Source organism: Frieseomelitta varia, unplaced genomic scaffold (assembly GCF_011392965.1).
Source record: "Frieseomelitta varia isolate USP_RPSP 00005682 unplaced genomic scaffold, Fvar_1.2 scaffold_249, whole genome shotgun sequence".
NCBI lineage: Eukaryota > Metazoa > Arthropoda > Insecta > Hymenoptera > Apidae > Frieseomelitta > Frieseomelitta varia.
Window position 1 is genome coordinate 286,391 of NW_025109978.1, and position 11,697 is coordinate 298,087.

Consider the following 11,697-nt stretch of genomic DNA (forward strand, 5'->3'; position numbering starts at 1 on the left):
GATTAAAAATATGTAAGAGTCACATAATTAAAAAATGTATCGGAATAAGAGAAAGAAAGATGTTCGAATGAATAACAAAATGTCTCGAAAATATATAACACGTTACAATTTTTCATAGCCTCAATTTAAATTCTTTTCATTTCCTGTTCTCATCTCGTTCTTGCAGACACCGTGAGAATTGTTTTCATTCAATAAATTTGCTTTGTTTTAATTCGCCAGTTAAATGTCGACGTCCTCCTCCCCTCCGCGCGAGAAAAAGGAATTACGTTCGTTGAAGGATAATACGGATTAGCACGTTCGATAGTAATTAATTGCTCCGGATGAACGTAACGGTGTTATTAAATTTCCATCAAACGATAAAACGGTACACGCAAATTACACGGCACCATTATAACACGGAATTCGTAATGCGCGGATTTTCATCCGCAAAAAAAGAAATACGTGAAAAATTGCCGCGTAAATCCTAATGCACTCGTAGCTACGTGATCACTCGATTATCACTGATCCTGCGAAATTCGTGGCGAGTGGGGAATTATAATTATCACGGTACGACGTCTCGGATTTTTCGAACGACATGCGTACTCGCAAACGTGACGATTTTATTCAACTTTGTTGCAGATTTCAGTTATCTCAGTTTTCATACTTAACTGCGGAGAAACCGCAGAGTGGAAAATTTTTAAGTGCTACTAATTGCGAGAAGATTTATCGTCAACAGGCCGTTGATTTTTGTGCACATACGTATTTTTGCAAATGCGGCTGAAAAGTGAAACTTAAGTGAAGGTTTCTTCCACCTTCGAAAACTACGACTCTAATTACGACACTACTTTTTCAAACTTTGCAACCTTCTGTTTAGAATTCCATTTGGACTGAAGTGAAAAAGAAAAGCCTCCTAAATGCACGTATCATCCATTTACGTACTTCTCTAAAAATTCGCAGTGCAATTATTGCATTATTATTGCATTAGAAAGCTTCGTTTACTTAGAACAAGAGCTTCTAAATGCAATTAACCATATTTGTTTGTTACAATAATAACTCGTGACATTCTAAACAAGTTTCATCGCGTTAACACGTTTAACTGGACAATGATCACAGAAACCACAGAACGGTTTGATGGTCTTTTGTAGAAATTAATGAACATAGCAATCGTGGACAGAATATTAATTGTTAACAGAGAGACGGAGCTCGCAAAGTGGATTTCCTGAATAATGATTCGCGAGATAAATGTTCGGGAAGCGTCCGGTAAACCGGTTCAAGTAGTTTTTTTAGCACGAAGAAATGGTGGCTCCCTTAAATATGGAAACGTAATACATGGGGAAACTATGCAGATATAAATCCAACTACCTGTGGCCGTTTTTTTTTTTTTTATCGTCTTGACTAATTTCTAAGGATCGTAACAGATATAGCTTTCAGAATGTCGCGACAGAAATGCGACAAACTTGACAAATATCAAAGCATCAGAAATAATAAATTCACGCAAATCCCGTCTTTTCAGCTCTGAAATTTTTAATTGATTTTAATATTTTAGATCTGTAACGTTGTCTTTGTCGCTTTGTGAAATTTCGGCGAGTCGTCGTTTAACATCCATTTAAAAGTATCAGAAAAAATTGTTTGAATTGTGATATTTTTATGAATAATACAATTAGATATAATGTTGCGTTATTTACAGCCTGAATCAATTAACTTTTCTGTTACTGTTCTCTCCGTCGACTCGACGAGAGAAATGGTTGAACTAGCGAAGTAGGTAAATAACGTTACATCAACATCGAAAATTATTGAATTAAACGTGAAACAATTTCTTATTTGCATAGCTATTCTTAAAAGACGACCAATTTAATTCTTGTCTCGAAAACGATTATTTTCTACACAAATAAATATTATAGGTCACGATATAAATTAACATTTAGTTTATGTCAACAGAATTATAAGTTAAAAACTAACGGAGCAAACGTAGTTTCACTTTGTAAAAAATATAGAAATTGTAGTATTTATTGTTGCCTTAAATTAATGGAGGCTATGAAACAATGAAACTATAAAATTCTACTATATTGATTTCTGTAATAGAAAAAGTGTTTTTGGAAGGGTTTGACAAAGATTATCACCTGCTGTGCATCACTGACTTTATTTGAAACGTGAGCAGGAAAAAGGTCATTATAAGTTGAACCTTCATCGTGTGCACATCGATTAAACTTTCGAAGTGAATTTTAAATATTTCTGAATATTTTAAACAATATCTAATATTTCTAATAATTTACTTGCAAAAATTAAACAATAAATTCTCTTCTGTAATATTTCCAAGTGTTATTTAAAATATTTAATTAATAATTTATAAGAATCTTGAACAACGCACTTAAGAGAAATGACGTTGACTTGAATGAAATAATTAATTTAACTGTTTATCGTAATATAAAAATTGTAAAAATTATAAAATAGTGCCTCCAAATATTGTAGAAATAAAATAATTTAATTATTAAAAATTTAATTGTTTCAATTGAATTAATTAAACTGTAAAATAATGCATTCCGATGATATTCTTGTATATTGTATAATAAATTAACTATTTATTTATAGCAATTCAATCAGTGATTGAACTTCCAAACATTATTTCATAGTTTGAACAATTCATTTATAATAATTAAATTATATTATTTACAATAACGGAAAAGATAGTTACATAATACACATATTCCTTGCAATTTGAAACAATAAACGAGTGAAAATTTTTATATGTTGCGCGAATACTTTGAAGCGACGATCACTGTTTAACTCGATTTTTGACTACATAACATTTCTCTACATAAATTTTTGTTTAATATACATCAATAGAAGCAGTTATATAATTAATATCACGAAACTGTAAATTTATTTTTAGCCAGTCACAAATTAAAAAATTGAAAAATTATTACATTTGACACTGTCACATATTTATGAAAGGGTAACCTTGCGATAGAAATCTAAAAACTATTAATTAGTATAACAGAGAAATCGTTTTGAAGAACTAAAGAAAAATTATCAACAGTTCCGGGTCACTGACAGTCGGAACAATAAATTAACCTTCAGCGGTACGGAGATTCATTACCAATTGAACTTCCGTCATGTGTACATCGACCAAAATTTACGAGTGAGTTTTTAAATAATATTTCTGAATATTTTACTTGTTTAAACATTACTTAATATATCCAATAATTTATCTGCAACAATTAAACAATAAATTCTCTTCTGTAATATTTCCAAGTGTTATTTAAAATATTTAACTAATAATTCATAAGAATCTTGAACAATGTAATTAAGAGAAATGACGTTGACTTATTGAATGAAATAATTAATTTAACTGTTTAATCGTAATATAAAAATTGTGAAAATTATAAAATAGTGTCTCGAAATATTGTAGAAATAAAATAATTTAATTATTAAAAATTTAATTGTTTCAAATAAATTAATTAAATTGTAAAATAATGCATTTCGATGATATTTTTGTATATTGTTCAACAAATTAACTATTTATTTATAGCAATTCAATCAGTGATTGAACTTCCAAACATTATTCCATAGTTTGAACAATTCATTTATAATAATTAAATTATATTATTTACAATAACGGAAAAGATAGTTACATAATACAAATATTCCTTGCAATTTGAAACAATAAACGAGTGAAAATTTTTATATGTTGCGCGATTACTCTGAAACTATGATCACTGCTTAACTCGATTTTTAACTATATAACTTTTCTCTACATAAATTTCTACTTAATATACATCAATGCAGTTATAACTTAGAAATTAATATCACGAAAGTGTAAATTTAGTATTAGTCAGTTATAGATTAAAAGATTGATAAATTATTATATTTGACATTTGAGCATATTTGTGAAAGTGTAACCTTGCGAGAGAAATCTAAAAACTATTGATTAGTATAACAGAGAAATCGTTTTGAAGTACTGAAAAAAAATTATCAACAGTTCCGGGTCACTGACAGTCGGAACAATAAATAATTAACCTTCAGCAGTTCGGAGACTCATTACCAATTGAACTTTCGTCGTGTGCACATCGACTAAAATTTAGGAGTGATTTTTAAATAACATTTCTGAATATTCTAATTGTTTAAACATTATCTAATATTTCCAATAATTTATTTGCAACAATTAAACAATAAATTCTCTTCAACAACATTCTAAGTTCTATTTAAAATTTTTAATCATTTGTAGTAATCGAGTCACTAATACATTTCTAAGAAATTTTCATTATCTGTATCGTATTATTAACGACCGAAAGATCAGCTTAATATCAATCGATACGGAGTAATGTCAATTACGAATTGGAGTTCTGTCGTGACCATCGACCAAAAATTAGCAGAAAACTTTTAAATAATATGTCTACAACCAAACCTCAATCTACAATTCCGACCTCAACGACTGGTAAGTAACATGGTTTGGTTTCTTTGGTGTTGGGATAATACTTGATCATGATTAGTTGAACTTGAATACGAGTTCAATTTCCATGACTTGTATAGTAGTCGTACAAGATATACTTTATTAGTTACCATTCTTTAATAATTACCGTGAAATACGTTATCAGAATTTCTCTTTGAATCTACAATTTGGAAAATAATTTAGTTCTTTACTATTAATTAGAATAGATATTTACTATTATTCAAACAAGAATAATTCTTCGATATTTTAAATAGACACTATATCCATCAAACAATTACGCCTTATTTTACGAATTCTTTACTTAAATTCAATACAAGTTGAAACTTGTATGAGAAATATATGAAAGAGTACTGATTTACAATACATTATAATGAGACCCGTGCGTAGTCACCTCCACGTGGTGGGTCTTGGTAATTGATATCGTTTTACAAACATTAAAGTTTNAGATTGAACTATGGAACGTTTGTCTCCTTTGTTCGTAACCCCGGGCCAAGTAGAATAAAATCTCTGCATTCCTTAAGAATGTCGAGTTATTTGCATGTAATGGAGGGTGGTTGGGATTAGGGCCCGGGCGGGTCTCGTGCGTAGTCACCTCCTCGTGGTGAGACCTGGTAATTGATATCGTTTTACAAACATTAAAATTTAGAAAACGTTATCAAGCTAAGTTGTAAAACGGTAAACGATAAACTTTAATGTTTGTGAAACGATATCAAGCTAAGAACTACGCAATCTACAGTTCAGTTTAGATCGTGAAAATTTCTGTTCATTCTTTATTTCACGGTCTAAATTGAACTGTAGGTACATTAGTTGATAAGTAAACTATTGGGTCCCCAGCGGGCCACCGATGGACGACGAGGGATCAAGCATGGATATCGTGGGATGCGTGCGTCTTAGACTTAAGTTGCGTGCGTTTAGTTTTAGTTAATTATAAGATAGATACTATCTGGGACGACGAGGGATCTCACAGGGACATCGTGGGATGCGTGCGTCTTTGCTTTAACTTGCGTGCGTTTAGCTTTAATTAATTATAAGACAGTTATTATTTGTAAATTCACTGTGAACGCATTCTGTACAAAGACACGTTTATTTAACTGGAGACGAAATTAGGGACACCTCCTCTCTTCTCTTTTTTTCATCCGTTGTTACTATTAATATTGTCATTACACTAGAGTAGAGATATGTCTGTTACTGTCATTGCACTAGAGTATAATTACTTCTGTTACTCTCAAATGCACTAGAGTAGAGTTTCCAACTTTTGTTGTCAGTGTGTCAAATCGGGGGACTGCAGCCTCGTCCGAAAGGACGAGGTAGGTTCTTGTAGTCTAGCGTCCCTTGTAATCCGGCTCAGTGGTTCTTCGGAACCCAACTGTGTTGTTGGGGGTAGCGGTAGGTTACATGCCTCTAAGTGCTCGAACCCCGATTTGGCACACTGACAAATCGCGGTTTCATTTCGCGTTATGTCTCTTACAAGGCACGATATTGAAGCGTGTCAGTAGCGAACGTTTCGTTTCCCTTATTTCGTTCAAAGTTTAATAAACGTGTCTTTGGAACAAAATGCGCTGTTAGGGCTGCGAATTATTGTACAATTATTGTGTAACTTTCATGTTAGATGAGTGTGTGGTTAGTATGAAAGGCTGTGAGTAATTGCAATATACTGTATAACTTGCATTCGTACGTAATGGATGATCGTATGTAATGTATGTAATGTATGTAATGTATGTGATGTATGATTATATGTAATGTATGTGATGTACGATCGTATGTGATGGATGCAATGTATGATTATATGTAATGTATGTAACGTATGATCGTATGTGATAGATGCAATTTATGATTATATGTAATGTACGATCGTATGTGATGGATGCAATGTATGATTGTATGTAATGTATGATTAACGTGAGCGTTGTTCAGGAGACAGATTTCCATAGTTCAATTTCATACGTGCGCTTTAGAGTTAAGATTTATACTTAAGTTTGAGATTGAACTATGGAACGTTTGTCTCCTTTGTTCGTAACCCCGGGCCAAGTAGAATAAAATCTCTGCATTCCTTCAGAATGCCGAGTTGTTTGAATGTAATGGAGGGTGGTTGGGATTAGGGCCCGGGCGGGTCTCGTGCGTAGTCACCTCCTCGCGGTGAGACCTGGTAATTGATCTCTTTTTACAAACATTAGAGTTTTACAAACTTTAATGCTTGTAAAACGATATCAAGCTAAGAACTACGCAACCTACGGTTCAGTTTAGATCGTGAAAATTTCTTTCCTTTCTTCATTTCATGATCTAAACTGAACTGTAGGTACAATTAGTTGATAAGTAAACTATTGGGCCCCCAGCGGGCCACCGATGGACGACGATGGATCTCGCAGGGACATCATGGGATGCGTGCGTTTAGTTTTAAGTTGCGTGCGTTTAGTTTTAGTTAATTATAAGATAGTTAGCATTTGTAGAATCACTGTGAACGCACTCTGTAAAGATACGTTTATTTGACTTAAGACGAAATTATGGACATCTCCTCTCTTCTCTTTTTTCGTTCGTTGTTACTATTGTTTACTTTCATTGCATTAGAGTAGAAATACATTTGTTACTGTCATTGCACTACAGTAGAATTACTTTTGTTACTGTCATTGCACTTGAGTAGAGTTACTTTTGTTACTGTCATTGCACTAGAGTAGAGTTGCTTTTGTTACTGTCATTGCACTAGAGTAGAGTTACTTTTGTTACTGTCATTGCACTAGAGTAGATTTATTTTTGTTACTATCATTGCACTAGAGTAGAGTTTCCACCTTTCGTGTGTCAAATCAGGGGACTGCAGCCTTGTCCGAAAAGACGAAGTTCGATTCTTATATTCTAGCGTCCTTTGTAATTCTGCTCCAGTGGTTCTCCGGAACCCCACTGTGTCGTTGGGGGTAACGTTAGACTACTTGCCCTTAAGTGCTCGAACCTCGAATTGGCACATTAAGCCTCGATAGTTTTAAGTATATTTAAATAGGCAATACAAATAATAATGTCGTATCATACCGACGAGTTCGAAAAGAAGGCGACCAATTATTGTATACGGTTCGGTCACTCGTTATGGTCCGCAATCAGTCGCCAGCGCAACTGGTGAAAAAATGCCCGATCGAACAAAAATTCGCCGAATGAAAAACGACGAAGTTAAATAAAATGGAAACACGAATTACAGTGTCGCAGCGTACTATTCGGTGGAAAACAATGGTATCTACATGTCACTCGGAGAGGTGTCCACCAGGGACCAGGAGTCAGTGGCGCGCGATTGAAAAATCGACAACAGGAATGACGAGATCGAGCCGGGGCCAGTTTCTCGTTGGGTCAGGTGTTCGTCGTTGGCAGTATTGTTTTTTCGAGGTGACGAGGGGGTGAGAAAGGGTCAGGTAAGACAGCGGGGCACCACGCGGCGTTGTGTCAGTGGGGGGCCCCCGAAGAAGGGCCCCCGATGCCCGCCCACATCGCAGCGAACAGCGGCGCCCTATCCGATCCTAAAATCCCCGATCTTTCGGCCACGATAAACCCACGGCCCGGATATTTATTATTTGTAATTTACGTCGTGAGACCCGGCTCGTTAAGGCCGCCGCCGCTTAGGATCCATATCGTCTCGCTGCTCAGACAGGTTTTCCCTTCGTACCGGGGGCAAATTTTGTCTGTCTCGTCGTCGGAGGAAGTTAGAGAGGTCAGGGGAAATGGTTCACTCGCTGTCTGGTTCATTCTGGTACATTGTGACACTTGTAAACGAAATGTCCCAAGTTCTCTGTTTCCCTTTTGTTCGAAAGTGTGCCCCACACGTCGCTTGTTTTCGGTCACACGAAGATCGATCTCGATCGGTGGCCAAAGGGTTGTTGAGTTACGGGGTGACGAGGACTCGGAAATTTGGCTTCGAGTGCTAATAACGTAAAGGGAGTAGGATGGTTGGATCGATGCTCGTGATTTTATGTTTGGTGAGTAATCAACGATCGAGAGTCTCAGCCTACGCTCCAGCCAACTTCGAACAATCTCTCCCGGAGGCACCAGTGTCCCTGCATCCTTCGTTGATATCAACCCATAAGGACCGCGAAAAGAGAGGTGCACTGTGTGGCTCTCCGAGTTCGAGAGAACAAAAGACTCGGAAAGCCTCGAAACAGGCTAAAAAAGGAAAAAGAAAACGAAGCGGAAGAAAAGAAAGTAAAAAGAAGGAACGGGACGAGGGATGGGGTATCGAAACAAAAACGCCTGGGAGATGAGAGGAGAGGAGAAGAGAGTCGTGATGGAGGTGAGGAAGAGTTTGCCGAAGAAGAGACGAAGACGAAGCGGCGGGTGAAGGTGGAGAGCAGGAGGAGGTGGAGAGCGAAAAAGAGAGAGGCACCGAGTAATTTAACACCGGAAGCGTCTTGAGCGTGACGCCACCCTGAAGGTGCAGGATACGCGTCGAGGATAGGCAGGTAGGAGGTGGGGCAAAGAAGGTGGAGGCGATGGCGATGGTGCAGCCAGTCAGTGGGAGTCGGTAGGTACTCGAGGCCGCCATGCAAGGCGAGCTTCCTTCGTGTGCCTCCGCGTTCGTCTCTTTTCCACCACGTTGGTTTTTCTCCTCGAACCTTCTCCCTTCGTCCTCTCCTTTCATTTCCCGTCTTTCTCCACTTCGGTGTGTGTATGTGTGTGTGTGTTTGTGTGTGTCTCTGCCGGGCGTGCACGGCGCGGCGTGTCTCTCCAGCCGAGCTTCCTTCGTTCCTCTCTGTCCACTTTCCTCCCTTCCGAAAGCCTAGAGTCTTCTCTCTGTCTTTTGCAAGTCCAACCCAAGAGTTGGAGGCTGTTCCTCTATCGTTTGTAGTAGAACACCTTGTATACGTACCGACTGCCGTCTCTCTCTTTCTCTCACTGTCAGTTGCAAGTGGTAACTGCAACTGTGGGGCCCCGAACCGGGGGGACCGAAAAACGTACCGCGCCGTTTGGCTCGTCTTACAATTAGGGGATTAGAACGTCTGGCTGGGTAACGAGTCTGACCCGGCTCGTCCCATTCCCCTGTCCGCGGACGAGCTTTCCGTCTGCCATCACTCTACTCGTCTTCTTTCCCGAGGTGTATAGTGGAATATTTCTTGAAATTTCAAGACTCTGGTTTGAGAGATGGATATTTTCTTGGGTTTGAGGTGTTTTAATCTGGATGGATGAGTAATTAATAGGTAGTAAAGTAATTAGATGTTTGTAGCGCGAAGGTAATGAAGTAGTTGTGTATATTTTTTACGCGTTCTACGTGTTATATTTTCTGTACGGAAGAGAGTGTAACGTGACAATTCTTTGAAGAATACTATTTGGTTACTTTCTATATTTAAACAGACTATTTTATATTTTCCAAGATGGTAGTATATGACAATTCTTTGAAGAATACTGTTGGATTATTTTCTGTATTTAAACAGACTATTTTATATTTTCCAAGATGGTAGAATTGAAAATGGTAGTATATGACAATTCTTTAAAGAATGCTGTAAGATTATTTTCTGTATTTAAACAGACTATTTTATACTTTCCAAGATGGTAGAATTCAAAATGGTAATATATGATATGGTAATATCTGACAATTCTTTGAGGAATACTGTTGGATTATTTTCTATATTTAAACTTTTCAAGATGATAGAATAGAAGATGGTAGTATATGACAATTCTTTGAAGAATACTGTTGGATTATTTAAACTTTCCAAGATGATAGAATTGAAGGTGGTAGTACATGACAATTCTTTAAAGAATTAATACTGTAGGATTATTTTCTATATTTAAACAAACTATTTTATACTTTCCAAGATGGTAGAATTGAAAATGGTAGTACATGACAATTCTTTAAAGAATGCTGTAAAATTATTTTCTTTCCACTTTCCAAGATGGTAGAATTGAAAATGGTAATATGACAATTCTTTAAAGAACACTATTTATTTTCTATATTTAAACAGACTATTTTATATTTTCCAAGATGGTAGAATTAAAACCAATCTGCAACAATAAAAAAAGCAGCTTCAATCGAAACAGAATACACATACACACACAGGAAAAGTCGAAAAGAAATGTGAATTCATGTTCACAGTTCGTGGAACCGAAGTGACTTTTAGAAAATTGCTCTGAAACACTCCAAAATCTCGCTCCGCTCTGAATCTCAATGCAGACGTACTCTTTCAAAACTGAGCTTCCCTCGCAACAATCTTCTCTCGCGTGTGGAGCACCTGTCGCACGGTTATCCCCTGGTTTCTAAGCCAGCTTCTTGCCTTAGCCAACCGATCAGCTCTGATCGAGAGGAATCGACAAGTTTGGCGAGAGGAGCGCGTACACACACGCACACACACACGTACGAATTCATACGAGACGAGAAGGTCTGGCAGCCTGTGTAACAGCCGAGGCCTGGGCCCCCGGCTTGCGGGACGCCCCCGTTGAAGAAAAATGTGTCGATACAGTTCCCGAGACGGTAGGTTAAGTAAGAGAGTTGCCACATAGGGGCTCGCGGTGGTAATTCAATCCCCTCTGGGCGTAGGTAGGTACGTACTTACATCCCGGCCGTGTACATGCTCCGCAGTACGTAAGATCGGCCACACACCGATCACCGATGTTCCCTCACACGCACGATATGTTCTGAGCGCGTACGCGCATACACACATGGGAGTTAGGAGACGCAGGAGAAACAGAATGGAAGAAGGTGGACAGGAGATAGAAAAGTCTCAGAGCAGAGGAAGCTCGTCGTCTCGAGGTGCCACGGGAAGAAAATTGTCACGGGCGAGGTGGACAGAGTGTGCTTAAGCGGCCAGAGGACGATGGGAACAGCGTTGCAACGTTGATGTTTCAGCTTGAAGAGCTTCCTGCAATACTGTCGTTCGGTTTTCGAACGTTGGACGGTTAATTGGGCAGTTGCTTTTGGAGAGAATGTGGTAGTTTTTGTGCTTTACCATGGAGCATCGACTGGCACAGGATTTTGTTAATTTTCAGAGGATTTAGGTTAATTTTTAAGAGGTGCTTGTCTCTTTATTTGCGGCCGATCCTAGACTTGCTTTTGAAGAGGATGTGATTGAACGATTTTCGTGTTTGGTAAGTACAATGTAATTTGGTAGGGATGTAAATACAGTGAATAACGCATGATACAAGGTTATTGGCAATATGAGAGTATAAGTTAATTTTTAAGAGGTGTTTGTCTCTTTATTTGTGGCCGATCCTAAACTTGCTTTTGGAGAGGATGTGATTGAACGATTTTCGTGTTTGGTAAGTACAGTGTAATTTGGTAGGAATGTAAATACAGTGAATAACGCATA